Source organism: Alosa pseudoharengus, unplaced genomic scaffold (assembly GCF_046254945.1).
Source record: "Alosa pseudoharengus isolate Yale_2024_CS ecotype anadromous, Long Island Sound unplaced genomic scaffold, YU_APseudo_1.1 YU_APseudo_1.1_scf_1, whole genome shotgun sequence".
NCBI lineage: Eukaryota > Metazoa > Chordata > Actinopteri > Clupeiformes > Clupeidae > Alosa > Alosa pseudoharengus.
The window spans coordinates 45341711-45357907 of NW_027468564.1; positions in this window are offsets into that span (position 1 = coordinate 45341711).

Sequence of the window (16197 nt, forward strand, 5' to 3'; positions counted from 1 at the left end):
ACTCGGTGAGATTATGCACATGACACCAAAAAGCCAGCAGTCAGTTCAGACCTGAAAGATGTCCGCCTTTCTTTGTGAACTTGGGATGTGCTGACTCCACACAGTCCTTATGGATGATGACAGGGAGCCCATCAGTGCGGCTGTCATCCTACAATGTCCCAAGATGACTGTTCTGTGTGTGTGTGTGTGAGTGTGTGTGTGTGTGTGACGTTCTTTCTGCCGGAAGAGGGTAAAATAGTCAAATCGTGTCTGTTTTGCGTCCTCTCTCTTTCTTTCTCCCTCTCTCTCCATCATTATTCTATTATTTTTCTTTGTTGCGTTCTTTCTTTCTTTCTTTTCCATATTGCTTTCTGAAATTGTGATACTCCGTCCACAGTTTCATGACTCAGGCAGGCTATGTTCATATTGCAAGAAGACTCAGAGACAACACACACACACACACACACACACACACACACACACACACAGCAGGCCTGCTTTGGTCGAGAGGCATTTCTAAAAATCCAATTGGAGTCGCATTTGAAACCATCTCCGTATGTGATTTCAGTCAGATTTGTTCTTCTCAGAGTATAAAAAAAATCAATCTAGATACATTCTGGATTGGCTAAAAATCGTATTTGGGTCGGCAGTCTGGACATTCCCCCCTTTCCCCCTCCCCCATTCTTTCCACTAGCCAACATAAACTCTCATTCTCTCTCTCTTTCTGTCTGACTCTCTCTCTCTTTGAAGTTTTTTTTAATGCCAATCTTGAAGACTTTAGGCTCATATTTTTACCAATACTCTCACCCCCTCTATTTCTCTTTTTGTCCCCACTATCTACTCTCTCCCCCTCTCTCTTTCTCCTCCTCCGTTCTCTCCATTAATTTCTCTCTCTCTCACACACACTCACACACACACACTCTCTCTCTTCCCTCTGTTATCCGGTTACTGCCAACCCATTCCCATTTGCCAAAGTTTGGCGGCCATCTTCATTACCTGCTGGGATTGGGACCGCCACATCGCTGTCAAGTTTCCCGCCGCTCCTGTCCAAATCGCCACACTCTGACAGCACCTGTAATTATCCGCTTCAGATCACCATGGTGATTATGTGTCCCCCCCCCCCCCCACACACACACACACACACGTCTGAGTTTGTTTTGGTTCCTCTCACGCTCAGCACTCGTGATGCAGGTAATTTAGCGTCTTGAAGTGTCTGGTCTGCACATCAAAGGGAAAGCAGGGCGATAGCCTTCCCCTTAGCGGCTTGATTAGCGCTTGAGACAGATAGATTAATTAAAAGTGCTCTTGGCATCATGTTTGATATTTATTTCCCCCCTGACTAAAATCATGCACTTCCAAAGTATTGATTTCGTATACTCGGTATGAAATATTAATGGCTGCTCATGTTTAAAAACGTAAGTAGACTAAGGGGATGTTTTTGTGGGCGAAAGAAAAAAAAAACGATGCACGGTATAATCTTGGAGGTGCTTTTCTTCGAGGATACATCTCTGAGTCATCGGTAAGACTGCGGGTGTGTGGGTGTCACGATACTCTAGTAAAAAACTTGCCTTGTGGTGGAAGAACTAACAAGGAGTCTATGCCCAAACAAAGGAAGGCAACAAATAAGAGACTAATGCCTGCTTAAGAAAGAAAGCAATAAAAAAGTGAACAAAAGAAATAAATAAGAAAGGCATTCCTAATGAGTTAATTAAACCGACAGACAGACAGATAGAAAGACACAGACAGACAGATAGATCGATAGATAGATCTATAGATAGATCGATAGGCAGATAGATAGATAAAGTAGATCAAGTCAAAGAAAGAAAAGGAAATGAAAATACAGGAAGAAAGAGAGCTCCTCTTGATGAGTTCATTAGAACAGGAGGGCCGAATATCTCTCTGTAATTAGCCCAGGTGCTGGCCTTTGATCCCAGGCCCTAACCTGTCTCAGGGTGCCCAATTTAAAGAGCATAATTTAGGACTGAATGGAGAGCCGAAAAGGGAATGATGGACTACCTTTGTTAAAGTAAGGTCTCACAAGTAATGGCTTCCCTTGCATGTCGAAAAGAAGGAGGGAAGAGGTTGGCAGCAGAGGGAGGGAGAGATAGAAAGAGAGAAATAAAGAGAGGAATATATCCATTAACTCGCTCTAGAATCTCAGTCCAATTATATATTTTTTGACGGATAATGGAAGTCTGTGAAGCACAGGAGTGCTCACATCATAGTGATTAGAAAAATAATGTAGAAACAATGAAATGTTAATAGATTACACTTTTACAATTACACATATCAAATTGGGTATAAGAATATGCTCACAATATGCAACAATCAGGTGATGGTTTTAAAATGAGAAGTACAAACGCTCTCAGGTTTATCGGAGTTGAGTGTTTTCTGTATTTAGAGCTCTCCCAGACCCCAGTGTTTACCTGTTGATGAGCTTCACTGAGTTTAATCAGAGACTTTCTAATGAGGAGACACAGCACTCAAAAAATCCTCCATAGAAATGCATGGGGCTAGTTTGTAATGCCAATATGGCAGTTGTCTACACATATCTCACCCCTTCCGCGGCAAAAAAGTTGACATGTGAATACATTGTGCCAATCATGTGGTGCGATGTGAATACATTGAGCCAATCATGTGTTGTGATTTCACCACTGGAGCAAGGTTGGTGTTGTGAAGCCTTGTATACACGCATTTCTGTCGAAATAGATGCCTGATAGGTGATAAGTGCCCAGAAAGCATTACAGTATGGCCGCCGAGTGGAGGGACTTCTCTAAAAGGACTTCATGGGTGCTTCGGCTTTATCTCCATGAGTACAGACAGTGTTCCCATCATTTCAGCTCCAGGAAGACATTTAAGGGCCGCTCACACCTAGAGCGATAACCTGATGACTCACATACTGTTCAGTGTATTTGTCTAAACCAGTGTGAGTCGGAGACATATACACTATTCTCACCATTACTGAAACAGTGTGGCACCTTCCGAGTGATACAGCAGCATTTACCTCATTTAAACAAGCAGGGCTCTGGGCTTTACCCATAATCCTTGGGGCTCTCTTTGCAGGCTCTGTGGACTACCTTGGCAACCCAGCCCTGTCCGGCACTCCTGTGTTAACAGTAACAGGCTCACGGCTCCCCAACAGTACTGCTCTTATCTAAAACCTACATCTATCTGCGCAGAACCTGTGGCACAGTGTAAACATGACCAGAGAGAGCCGTGGTCATTCAAACAGGGCCACGATCCTCCGGTCCACTTCCCGCAGCTCCGGAGTTGGCCTTTTACTGACCTGGGCTAAGTCCTGCACTTTTGTCATAATAAAGTCTGATGATACTTAAGTAATGATTCTGGCAATGAGACAGTCGCAGTTGGTGTTTCCCAGGACATGTACCACCAACGTACACACACACACACACACACACACACACACACACTCATACACACACCGCTCTAACACGACATTTCGTAGTGCTGACCTTTTTAACTGCTTGAATTAATTGGGTCGGTCTAACCTTTAAGAGCCTCGCTCTGCTCCTATCGTTTCCAGTGCCGCTTGGGAGAGGAGGCCCCTGCCATCCCCGAGTCTCGCGATCCCGAGTCGCCTCATTACGGCAATGGCTTTGGAGGTGCGCCCAGCTGGTCGTCCCACTATCACCATCTCTCCCTCTCTCTTTCTACCCCCCCACTACTCTCTCTCTTTCTCTGTCTGGAGGTCCTCCTGGTTGGCCAGTCTCTCTCTCTCTCTCTCTCTCTCTCTCTCGCTGGGGATGAATTTGGCAGTGAGCAAGATAGTGAGAGCGATTTGGCTGGCTTGGAGGCATCGTGTACACCTCTAATCTGGCTCCTGGTCCCTGGGTGGTGGTGGAGATGGGGGTGGTGGTGGTGGTGGTGGTGGTGGGGATGGCAGTGGTGCTGCCTTTTTAACTAATGCCAGCTACGCTGTGAGTTTGTTTGTTAATATTCGATGATGCTGTTTGTGAAGTGTGTGTGTGTTTGGATCTGTATATGTTTGTGTATGTGTGTGTGTGTGTTTAGATGTGTATGTGTGTGCGCGTGTGTTTTGTAAGTAAACAGTGCATTACATGAAGGGTGCTGTGTGTGATTCTGTGATTCGAGTGAAGATGTGCCTGAACCAGGAAGCAGGTGAAAGCGTTCTGATGCTGTGAGTGTTTAGATGGGTATTTGTGGGAAGCTGTATTTGTGTCTATATGTAGGTGTGTGTGTGTGTGTGTGTGTGTGGCAAATGGAAGATCTTGTGCCTTTGTGTGTGTATGTGTGTGCAATAAATAGAAGTTTTGGTGGTGGTGGTGGTGGTGGGTGTGTGTGTGTGTGTGTGTGTGTGTGTGTGTGTGTCTGTGTTGCTCTAAACGCAACTTTAGTGTAGAGAACCTCCTCTACTCTGGCTCAGTAGTTATCGACCCTCAGAGTTCCCGCTGCCTGAGAGTGCCATGGGGCTCCCGTGGCTCGAGGGAGCAAGAGAGAGAGAGAGAAAGAGAGAGAGAGAGAGAGAGAGAGAGAGAGAGGGAGGGAGAGAGAGAGGGAGAGAGAGAGAGAGGGAGGGAGCTCTCGAAAAACAGCTGCTTTTAAATGGCTTCTCATTAGTGCATTTGTTTGGAGGCTAATTTAAAAAGCCTAACACATCACTGTGTTTGAACGCCCACCGCCACACAATTACACTCATTTGTAGTCTCTCTTTAGGAGAGAGACCAGTGCCGTGGCCACATTTTCAGAAAGACATGGGTGGAATCAAACAGGAAGAAAGAAGAAAATGTACTTTTGAAAAAGGATACACGTGACTACAGCTTTGAATGAAGGCTACAGTATGTCTACACAAAAATTTGCGTTTATCTTGGCTGAACTTTGGCTTGTGGGTCATGCATTCTCTAGTCCAGGGGTGGGCAACTAATTTCCCCAAGGGGCCACATGACAAACTGGGACTGTTGAGGAGGGCCGGACCCAAAATACCGAACTCAAGTCTGAACTCAATTCTGTTCAATTCTATTCTGTTCTTGTATAATATTAAGTAAATCATATGGTTTTGATTACTACTCGTAAGAACAGATGAAAATGTGAGGGAGACAAAGGAAAAACGGCAATATTTAATATATGTCCAGTAGGCTATTTAATCCTCATTCTCGAAAATAATTTTTTGACATGGTCAAAGACTGATAAAAAAAGTAGTACAATATCTATATAATTAGATAGGCCATGAAAATGTGAAGGAGTCAGTACAACCATCGGCCTGTGCCACCATTTCATCAACACTCAGCAATATTTCATCATTAAATCATTACCATCATTAAATTAACTCTATGCAGAATTAGACTATGAAAATGTGGAGCAGACAATAGTAGGCTGTCATTAGTTAATCAACATGCACAAAAAAAACTATTTTGAAAATGTAGGCTATGTTTTTGCTTTAACTTTATTCACAAAACTATGATTTGTCAACTCACCCTGTGTTGAGCCAGCTGCTTCAAACAACCTGTGGGTAGTAGCATCATACTAGTTCGCTAACATAAGCTTTGCCAATAAACTCAGACATATTTTGATTACAATGACGGGGTTATCTGATTGTAAACTGTCTATCTGTCAGTAACGCTTTGAAATGAACACTTCGTATTGCCAACGAGCAGCAGTAGGAGTTTGACATTCTAACAACCATTGCGGTGGTGAGCGATGCAGACACAGGAGACACAAAACTTTGAAAGGTTTACACCGACGTAAAGGCAAGGGTGTTTACGTCGTGTGCATCCACGCACAAATGTATGGGCGTACAAATAGCAGTTGCTTTCAAAATAAAAGCAACGATATTGATTTGCGTGCATTATCTCTATGCTAGGCTCTTGACTACTGTTTTTTCACGGACCTTACGCGGGCCGGTCAGGGAAAGTATTGTAGCGATCTCACCCTCAGACAAGATTCACCTTTGGCCAGGACGGCCATTTATTGGAACAGGAAGACTCATACGTACACAGACAACTACATAGGGCAGCACAGGGGTAGTCTCAGCTGCACATGCAACACACAATAAGGGTTTACCACACACATCAACACGAGGATAAACACATGAGGTACAACCAAAGAGACTAACACGCTAACAAATACACAACATGGTAAACGTAACTACAACTATTATACCCGACATTACACATTCTAGCATTCACTCGCACTGCATTCTGGGAGACACTCATTCCACGTTAAACATGAACATCCACCGACGCTACATAACCCCCTCCCGAGCCATTGTCGTCCCCGGCAATGACAGCTCAGCTCACCGCTCGCGGCTGCGTCGGTGTCAGTCCCAGTGCTTAGTCCAAGTGACCGGAAAGCCTCCGGCTGCACGATAACCCCTCCCGACTGGAAGGGCTCTCGGCTGCCTCTGTCACGTCAGTTCACCCCCGAACAAGCACCAGAACCGGCCAGACGTGGGTCGTGGTGTCGCTTGGGCCCTCGGTTTCCCGCCGTGCAGCTGCGCTACCTCAAACAGCAGCAAACAGTCCCACTGCAAGCCGAACCCCCGGAACCCCTGGACGTTCGGTAGCCCCTTGTGGCTACTGTGACAGCTCGTGGCCGTTGCCACCTGTCCACAGTGTGCCGATCTCCAGGCGGTCAGCAGTCCACGTCGAGGTCCCTCCTCGCGCTGCTCTCTTGTAGAACTTTTGTCGGCTGTCTCTCGAGCACAACGATGCTCCACTGTGGCGGGAAATGGAGACCCCGACCCTCCCAACAGGCTCGGGACACACAGGAACTCACACACAAAACATGAAAAACATTGCGCAGACTTGCGTCAACCGGAACGTGCGCACTTCAAACAGTCCACAAAACGATAGCTCCCAAAGCTCTACAGGTCGACGTTACCCTCTTGGTCACTAGCTGGAGCACCGCAAGCTCCCGAACTAGCAGCTATGACTTTATCACACTCTCGACCGGCAGCTGACGATCTGGAAGTTCTTTCGTAGCTGGCGGTGTAAACCCGGCCGCTGTGGTCGTGTTCCAAGGTCGTCAGAGAGTTCGCGCTCTGGATGAGATCCTCGGATGACGGCAGCATCGACAACGGCGTCGAGTCGGGAACTCCTCAGCCGGGGCCGCTTCCTCCAGCGTTTGCAGCTCTCGTCGGCTGTGCAGGGCTGGTCCCCCTGGTCGCCTGCACAGGTCCCGCGCCGGGCCGGAAGGTCCTCCATCCTCCGCAGTGGCGAGCTCAGCGAGCTGGCTAGTCCTTAAAAGGACCATTGGAACATCTGCTGAGCTTCGCCGCCATCTTGCTGGTCTGGTCTTCTTCTCCATCTTGATCTGGCGTAGAAAGAATGAAATGGCTTGAAAAACAAATGATAAAACTGCATGGGGAGAACGAAGACCCAAAATGTGCGCGTACACACACACACACACACACACACAGACACACACAGACACACACACACACACACACACACACACACACACACACACACACACACACACATACAGACACACACACACACTCCCCCCAGGTGGACATATTTGGCCTTTGAAGACACAATGGCAGAACCAATCAGGCTTTCAGATTCATTGAGCAGTGTCAGGCAGGCTGCAGTGTTGCTATCAGCACTCTCCGAGTCCCCTGTGCATCGCCTAGATATTACAAGCCCAAGCCCCGACAGCACAGCACTGAGACCCAGACAAAAGCAAGATAGGAGCGATGTTAGTTGTTAGTGATGGCATAAAGGTCTCTAGATAGGTGGCCTGTGTCCACTTGAGTCCGGTCCGAGAGTCTGGGGATAGACATCAGACTTCACTGGTATGAAACAGCTACGGTTTGTGTTATATCTCAACTTCAATTTCAGTCTAATTTATTTGATGTGAATTTCTTCATTGACACCCATGAATGCAGTATTATGCCCCCACACTGATGCAAGGCATTACCTGGTGAACTTGCCATGTTCCCTGATGGTTGCTTTAGCACCTGTGATATGAACACTGTTTGTGTAGGTGTTCCTGTCGTCCTTCATCCTGCTCTTTTCGACACTGAAAAGAAAGAAAAAGTGAAAGAAGTTTTTCAGTCAGGTGACAACTCTCTTCTTTCTTCCCTCTATCTAGTCCTGTTCATTTCTCGTCTGCTCACGAATAGGACAAGATAAAAAGAGAGATGTGTGGCTGAAAGGCCTTTTCAGATTACTGCCATTAGAAGACTACCCACTCATACGGTGGTCTTCAATTTATTTTTTTCATTCATTTATTAGCGGTCATGAGAAAGCGGCCTCAGCCTCGTCGTGTCGAAAGTGCTGCGCTCGTTAATGTTGCTGACGTGGGGACTTCAAAGAGGACGGGCGAAAGGCCACATGTCCAATTAGACTCTCCCAATAAATCAGGTGCAAATCAATTTCAACGAAAGTCAATAATTACGTTATACTCAGCCGTTTCACGAGTGCTCAGGTAATTGGGCCGTCCTGTATCCCCCCCCCCCCCCGTGGGCTGTAGATGTCGTCTGAATACTGACGGTCAAATGCCACTTGAACACAGAGGAGTTGGAAAACACCTTTCATCTGCAACACGAAAGACTGGCAGGAGGCTAGAAGATGGAGCCTTGAAACAAGCTAACAGGTCAGCGTCTGGGTTAATAGGTAGACACTCCTCCCGTCGTCATTTAATGGTCAATTATTTTGGTCATTTGTTTGTTTATTTGTTAGTTAGTTTGTGCTATTTGAGAGGCAGCCTACAGTGCTGATGATTAAATGTTTAACCTTTAAACACTGTTTGTTGCTACCCCCCTTAATTTACTGTTTGCGGTCAAATTTGCTCTTATTTTAACATAAATTAAAAATGTACACTTTAACAATAGTAATAATAATATGTTTTTATATCTTTTTACATTTGTATATAATTTTAAGATTTGTTGCCTCAATGGATGTTGGTATGGTAGTCAGGGCACATACTCAACCATAGTGCTGGCATTCTTTAAAACTTCATGAAATACACTCATGCACTTCACAGGTGCCCCTTGTATATCCTCCCTTCCACTGTTCATCACAGACACAGGGTGCCTCACTAATGCATCGCCTTTCCATGGGTGCTCTCATACTGGGGTCAACCTGACCTAAGGGTCCCTCATACAGCTCTTACTTTGAGCACACTTCCTTTAGCATCACAGCAAGCCCTTTCACTTCTGGCATTATGTAGCAACAGGAGAAAGCAGTCACCCCACCTGCCCTCAAACTCCAGTACAAAACCTGCACTCTGCATTTTAATTGTAGAGCGCTTTATCATGTACTCAAAGCACTGAACATTGTAGGGTAATTTGTATTCAGAAGTTTTAATAACAGTTTAGATAATTTCAAGGTGCTTTATAGCTCAGACTCAGAGCCTTATTCCCTTCTGACCAAGAACTTACAGTACACATACTGGCAAAGAAAAACTCCCTTTTCATAGGAGGACACCTTCAGCAGAACCGCATCTAATAAGGGTGGGTTCATCAGCTTTGGGCTGGTCAGGTAGAAATAGAGAATGAAGTGTAAAAAAGCACTCACTGTTTAACATGTTTGTAGCATATCAGTGTTCAACAGAATTATTTTTAAAAACGGAGGGGATATAGGCTATCAGTTTTTTTCCTAATAGCCTACTCTACTACGTATCTCTCAGATTTCGCTAATGAGTGTTGTAGGCTAGGAGTTATTGACGGAAGATTGACCAGAAGGATGGTTTGTGTGTTTTCTTCCTACACCTCAAAGTAAGGTATTTCGTTGCTCTGGTTGGTTAGGTCTATCCAATTAAGTGCATAGGCATTCCCCCCCCGTATCGGTTGAAACACGCCCCATAATTACGTCCCAATGGAGCAGTATCAGACTCATATTCTGACTAGAATTGAGTATGACTATGTCAGGCTAGCACAATGTATGACACGTTAGTGGTAAATAGTGGGGATGTCCCCATATAAGCCCAAAAATAATTCTGTTGAACACTGATATGCTACAAACATGTTAAACAGCTGGATAAGGCTGTCGCAAATCCCTCGAACAGGTGGTCAATCAGAGATTTCAAACGAACGAGAGAACATGTCGCAATGCAACAGTGCTGTTTTCCCTTGATGAAAGTGAAACCACGAGTTTTCCCACATCTCAACTTTGGCCAAAGTTTTCAGAAATAATCGTTTTCAGTGATAAAACCTCATTAAATAACATGCATTTTCCATATGGGGTCTTAAAAGCCATGTATCCTTCTAGACACACACCGTTTTTGTTCCAAACATAAGCCTAATCTAAGCGTGCTCAGATGACGTGATAGACCAGGCGCTGTTTCTCACCTGTCCATCATCGTAAAGCCCGATTTGATTGGTCCGCCCGATCTAGGGCGAGCATACTTGCTCCACTATGGAGCAATGCCAGACCGAACTTCCCGACCTCAAATGTTGTGGACGGGACTAAGTTCGGAATGGCACCCAGGCTAACATTGTGCTGCTTTGTAAGATAGCTGCACTAAATGCCAAATCACTCAGACATATCAGGGGAGAGATAATCCAGTATTTCTAAACTGTGTGAGGAAGTGACATTAAAAATAATTCCTCCAAAACCAAAGAGAGTTCTCTGGGTCTCATTTGGCCACAGACATATCCATGGTTTAAAATTAAAACTTCAAGAGAAGTCTTCTACATTCTATGCAAGTTTTCATGAATAGGAATTATAAATATTTTTGGTCATGTGCTTGTTTATTTGTTAGCAGAGAGGTACAGTAAGAGCTAAGAATTACATGTTCAACAATGAACAAATATATGTTGAACGGTATGAATGAAATAATTTCAAATAATCTTTTATGAATTTGTATACAGTAGTTTTAATAATAATGTATGTGTTTTTGTCTTTTAACCCTCATGTTATCCTTGGGGTCAATTTGACCCCAAACAACGTTTAACATCATAAAATATATGGTTCACTTTTTTTTTTTTGCTTCATGTTTTATGACTTTTCCTCAATTGAAGGGTACAACAGAGTTAGCATGAAATTTGTACAATAATTTGTTTTCAATGTCCTGTACAAATATTTTGTACATTGATGTTCCTTGGGGTCAGTTTGACCCCAGCTGTATGAAACATGGGCTACATGAATATTTGACACATTATGGATATTATTATTTGAATAGTATGGGAACATATTGTTATTATCATTATTACATACACAAGTACATATTACATATAAGTCATTTTGGGAGGACTGTATAAGTCAAAAGGGGAAGCAACAGCAAGCCTTTGGGCTGCTGACACTGGATGGGCAATATTGCCAGCCAGGGTTCCAAGGTTCATAAAGGGGTGTAGGGGGGTGGGATTGTTTTGTAGGGCTTTTGATGGTGGTTATTACACTCTTGTTAAGTACCTGTCACAAAAAAACTGGGTAACAATATGAATTATAATCATTTTCTAAGGGTTTATTTAGCTGGGGTCAAATTGACCCCAAGGATCATGAGTGTCGGTAAGATTTGAGGATAACACAAGGGTTAAGATATTCTATAATGACTGTTCATACACTGCTAATGCCATGCCAAATGCTAAATTCATACAGGATGTGACTGCAGCAAACCTGTCCAGGAATGTCATAGCTGTGAAATACCAGGAGACATAGAGACCACATGAAAATACACTGTTCATATGAATGGTAAACAATCACAAACACAATTCAGTGTGCAAAAGCATTACATTTGGTCACATTGTTACACCATAGAACCAAGGGTTTATCCACTCTACTACCTGACAGTAGACAAGAGTCCAGTCTTTGTAAAAAAAAAAGAGTGACACATATTTCTCTCTTTGAAGTTATTTGAGACCTGAAGCCCTGGTATTCCTGGGAAATGAGTCTGCCACTTTTAGTGGGACTCTTAAAAACATCTCACGGGAGAAGCTGAAAAATACAAAATGAAAGTAAATAAAAAGTGTTGAGCCTGTTATCGTCTGACAAAGTTGTCTGCGACTGTTGTCTGCTCCTGGCTTGGTGCCTTCCACAAATCAATGACCGTAAACATACCCATAATCCAGCACTGACCAGGGCGTACTGGGGTGGTGGTCAGTGTTCAAGAGTCTTTTCAGTAACTCTCTCCTACATCACTAAATCTCTTCCAGGTGGATGGAGAGAGAGAGAGAGGCGGCGGTGGTGGTCTCCTGTGCAGGAGCTATGATTCACCTCAGTACCTGAGATGAGAAAGGACCCCCCCCCCCCCACAAGGACCCCGGAAGGGGGAGCAACAGGGCTCCCAGTCCATCTGCTACGTGTGGAGGTGTTTGTGTGTGTGTGTGTGTATATATATATGTGTGTGTCATGTGTGCAGAATCAGTGGTAGATGCTGATGACTCAAAAAACCTGGAAGACTACAGGTAAGACACGTGTGGTGCATGTCCAATATGTTACATGTTATAAACAGGCTCACAGTCCGTGTGTGTGTGCGCTTTGTGCTCTGTGATTTAAGTGTTAAGTTATGTTGGAGATGCAATTTTCTGAATTCATGTCTTATGCTGTCAAATCATTTACAGAACAGAATGTACTGACACTCTTGGAAGAAACCCATGAATAGTGTTATCACTTGGATACAGAAATAGTTAAATACTTTTTGAATAAAAAGTCAGTCTCCATGTCAATGTATGGGGAGCGTACCTATGTTCCCCGGGTCCTATATTCCCCACTTTGTATGGGACCAGGGAACATAGGACCCTAACCCTAACCCTGAGTGGGGGGCCCGGGGAACATAAGGAAGACCCCAGTATTCAGTATGCACAATGATTTCACTAGCAATACATGGTGGAAAGCTGCTTTGTACTCATAAATAGTAGGCCTACTGCAGAAACTTGTTGAATACCGTCTTAGACTTGAATGCAGTCAAATCTACACCAAACAACACCAAAGTTTGAAAGAGTTCTAGCTATTATTATACCTACCTAGTCTACTCAGGTCATGAAGATCTATGCGCTAAGGTTTTGATCCTAATAAGTGACTCAATACATCTTTGATTATGTATTTTTGTAACAGTACCCACATGCATTCCAAGACATACAATAGTTCCATCATTAATTTGTCTCAACCATTTTAGATAGAGTCATCTAATTTCAAGGTCTTTGGTTCTAATTTGGTTCTATTTATTTGCAAATGTGTATACTGTAATTACACTTATACATAGCCTTATTCTACTGCTCTTCATACTATCCATCCTGCACATACACTTATTCTTAATACTCTTATACTGTTACTATATCTGCACTACAATGGTAATGTTACCACACTGCACATAGCTGTACATACTGTACATATCTGTCTATATGCTATATACTGAATATCCATATTTATTCTGTTTTTCTAATAATATTTTCTGTTAATACACTGCATATATCTATATTATTCTTACTACTATTATATTGTTACTGCTACTACATTGCACATATCTGTACATGTTGTTCATGCATTGTTCATATCACATACTGTAGCCATATTTATTCTGCTCTTTTATAGTAACTGCTAATACACTGCACATATTTATCTAATTTATATTACTCTAAACCATCTTCTGTAAACCTACTGCATATACTGTCTACACTGCACTATATTACTCGGCCTGCCAATGCATCACCTGTCTACATACTTTGCATCACCTGTCTACATATATACTTATATTACATTGCACTTTTCTGCTTTTTTGCACATCTGGTTAGGCGCAAACTGCATTTCATTGGCTTTGTACTTGTACTCTGCACAATGACAAAGTTGACTCTAATCTAATCTAATCTAATCTAAGATAAAAAAAAAAAACAATTGTTTGAAAAAGAGTCACTTGATGTAAGGACACACTAGATATATGGTGTATGAGCACGGATAAGTCATGCACCCACAGATTCCAACCAGAATATGATGAATTTGGATATTGTGGAAGTTTTTTTTTGTGCTGTGTCACTTTTTTCAAATGCATGTCGTCACTCTCTCCAATGAGATTTGATCCGCTGTCTGTGTGTTTGCCTCCATGAAAAATATGCACTTGGGATATACTTGCAAAACTGTTTGACACCCAAAACATTGTGTTATTCACAATGGCTTATCTATATGCAAATGATGAGCCATCAGCACTGTGCGTCTCCACAAACGGACTGTGACATCCATTTGGCGAGCCAGCAGGGAGGGTAGAAAACACTTGAACACACCAAAAGCTCACAATCATCAAGGGAAGTGCCCAGACACAGACAAATAGGTAGGAATGAAGGCGGGGAGTGGTTAAGAACATACCAACGCTGCGATAATGAGCCACTTTTTTTTTCTTATACCCATACCATTCCGTGTTTTCTCCCAGGGAAAAAAGCAACAACCAGTCAATAGCTACTGCAAGGGCCCCCGTTAGAAGCTAATTGAAACCATTTTCCTAGGCTGTGGGAGTCCAAATTATAGTGCCTTTGAAGCAAGGAGCGGGAAGGTGAGAGAGAAATTAGAGATTGGCTTTTGTTTATGGAGAGAAGAGAGGGGGGGGGAGTAATGCTTTGAATGGGCAGGAGAGCAGAAGAAAAATGGGAAGTCAATTTGGCAGTGTCCTCCCATAGCCCTTACATGTGTATTGCTTATTACCTGAAGTCTGGTGCTATGGTTCCTCAGCTACAAAACACATTAGAGAGGGGGAAAAGAGCATATTACTGGGCGAAATATTGAATCATGTTGCTATAACGAAATAAAGTACAGCACAATGTGTTTTAAGTGACACTTAAAGCTGTTGGATACGCTTACGAAGATGCATTGGCGCATTTTCCCATTTACTAGGTTGAAGACTACTTATAACTAAATGCGGGGAGACAATTGGGCAAACTCGAAGGACGGGGGAGGGAAATTTGCATTTAAATGAGAGCGACTTTTGAAATCGACCTGAAGATGTAACAAAGTCAAGTGTTTGGAGAAAAATAAAAAAGGGAGGGGGGGGCAAGGGGGTGTAGTTGAGCTAGAAAGGGTGGCGAATTACAGTACAGAAATGGCCTGACTCTTCCCCAGATTACTGGCAGAGTGCATCAAGGGAACTGATACAGAGCATTGCCCCCAAGTCTAGACAGGATGCCACTCAGACAGACTTTGTCGTCGGCCTTCCCCTAAACAGAAAGCAGGAAAGAGGGGAGGGGGGGCACCTATCCGACACCTTCAGAAGGTAATTTCCTGGAGACTTCTTTCTCGTGTGAAGGTGCCACCTTATTTGACGCGCTTATAGGCAAATCGCTCAGATCCATGGCAGAGGCATAAGCTACTGAGTATAGAGCTCTGAGTGTTAGCCTATCCTTCCCCTCCATTCTCCTCCTCCCTCCCTCCCTCCCTTCCTCTCTGTCTCATCTTCCTCCTCTCTGAGGAGGGCCTCTCTCTTTGACCCTGGTTATCATCAGTTCACTGGTTCTCCTTGGCAACCTACATGCATCAGTCACCCCTCCGCTCTATAAGGCCCCACAGGGGCTTATCTTTCTGCTGTTTCACTGGGGATAGAAAATACCCTCCCTAACACACACACACACAGTATCACTCTTGAGTGAATTGGTGGATGGCAATGAACAAAAAAACACAACAATAACAATAATAATAATAATAATAATAATAATAATAATAATACAATATACAAACAAATCTTGACCCACTGTAGGGCAACACTCCGATAGTAATTTATATCCAGTTTTTTAGTTGCAGGAAAATTATTTGTTCACCTATATCGTTTTCCATCAGCATCATGCAATATAAATGTGTATTTATTGCAATGGTAACAGCTATTTAGCAGTAGCCTGGTCCTGCCTGCCAAGAATTTCCACTGAGACACTAGTCTGGCTCCTCTCAATGCGTTTATGTTTTCCAGATGACAGGGCCAATCAGCGACGAGAGGGGATGACGTTACTCAGGCGCGCCTGCAGGTGTACGTCGGTACGCACTGTGCGTACCATCAGGCTCTACAACGAGAGAAAATGTCCCTGTGTGTGTGTGTATTCACATCAAATTGGCCCACCATACCTTCCCAACTATGCACAGTATCCCATTAGCTGCCATTAGGGTTGCCAACTCCCTCAACCCCAAATGAGGGACACTTCACTTCAAATGCGGGACCCCCCCCCCCCCCCCCCAAAAAAAAAAAAAAAAAACGAATTTACTAATGGTGTACTGTCACTTTAAGAGCATAGTCTACTCTACACAGTATTCATAATATTTTGCCAGCTCCATTCAAATATAGCCTATGGTCATTCCACAAACTAACATTGTTTGTGCCACATTTAGG